The following is a 1,080-nucleotide window of genomic DNA, read 5'->3' as shown; positions in this document are numbered from 1 at the left end:
TTAAGAACCACTGGTTTAAGTTGTGAACAGCTATAACATTCAACTGGTTTAAGAAAGGAGAGGAACTCACTGCTTGAGAGCTTGCATCAGTCGAATTTCTGAAACTGTTTTGTCTGTCCACTCTTTCACAGGTATAGTGGAATCAGACCACAGCAACATTATGGCCGAATAAAACAGAGATTAATGTTATGAATGGTTCAGCTTCCATTTAAGAGTGGACAGACAGACATTAAAGTGCAACAGCTGTAAAGCACAAGAATTTTAAAACTTCCTTAACTGTTCACCTGTGCACTGTTGCATTGGGCTGCATGAAAGTGTTCTTTGATTTTGTAAAAATATTTTAAACAAAATGAAAAAAAGCACACATTTGATTCAACAAGCAACCTGGGAAAAATCTTCGTGAAAGACAGCATCCCCATTTTTGTCAATCATTCAAGTGGGAAAATTCAGGTTTAGGCCACTGTAGTTCTCTGGTCTCTCACCAAAACAGGCACAATTTTTATTTCTTTGACTCTGTCTTAAGACGTCATAGCAAAACCACAAATAGCAAATTAAAAGAGGGTAGGGGGAAAAAAACCTATTTCCTTTTCTCATTCTAAGGACAGCAACTCCATTGTATGTTTGGACCTCCACTGATGCCCTGTCAGGAAAGTCCCACACTTTATCTTAAATGATGCAGCCTATGCTTAGAAGCTATACTGGTATGATTATTTCAATTAGGGGTATAATTTTATTCAACTGAAATAGTTATAGTTTATTCCTGTCAGTGCTTGTACTGGTATGACAACATAAGCATTTTTATACAGATGCACCTGCATCTGCATAAGGGGCAGCTATACCACTTTACAGATTAGTTAAAGTGGTACTGCTAGTACAACTTTTATATTTAGGTGGGACCCTTAATCTACAATACCAAAAAAACCACCTACATAGATAAACCTATTTAAAAACTAGAATACATTTAACACTTTTCTAAAAAAAAAAAAGTGGTAAATTCTTATCGCATTTTTCAGGTCTGGGGAAAAACTTTGCAAATCTGAGCCAAGTCCTATGCCTGCAAAATCTCCCCCCCCCCCCCCC

The 1,080-nt window shown here is 37.1% G+C and overlaps 1 protein-coding gene across 3 annotated transcripts in view; it reads right to left on the bottom strand.

The window, feature by feature from the left end:
* The window catches only part of LOC109303050 (chitin-binding lectin 1-like), a 5,485-nt gene that overhangs the window by 2,016 nt on the left and 2,389 nt on the right, over positions 1-1,080 (bottom strand). The window lies entirely within an intron of this gene.

The sequence above is a fragment of the Gavialis gangeticus genome, unplaced genomic scaffold (genome assembly GCF_001723915.1).
Source record: "Gavialis gangeticus isolate Ggan-Ray unplaced genomic scaffold, GavGan_comp1, whole genome shotgun sequence".
NCBI classification, from domain to species: domain Eukaryota; kingdom Metazoa; phylum Chordata; order Crocodylia; family Gavialidae; genus Gavialis; species Gavialis gangeticus.
This window is presented reverse-complemented; position numbering and strand designations above follow the sequence as displayed.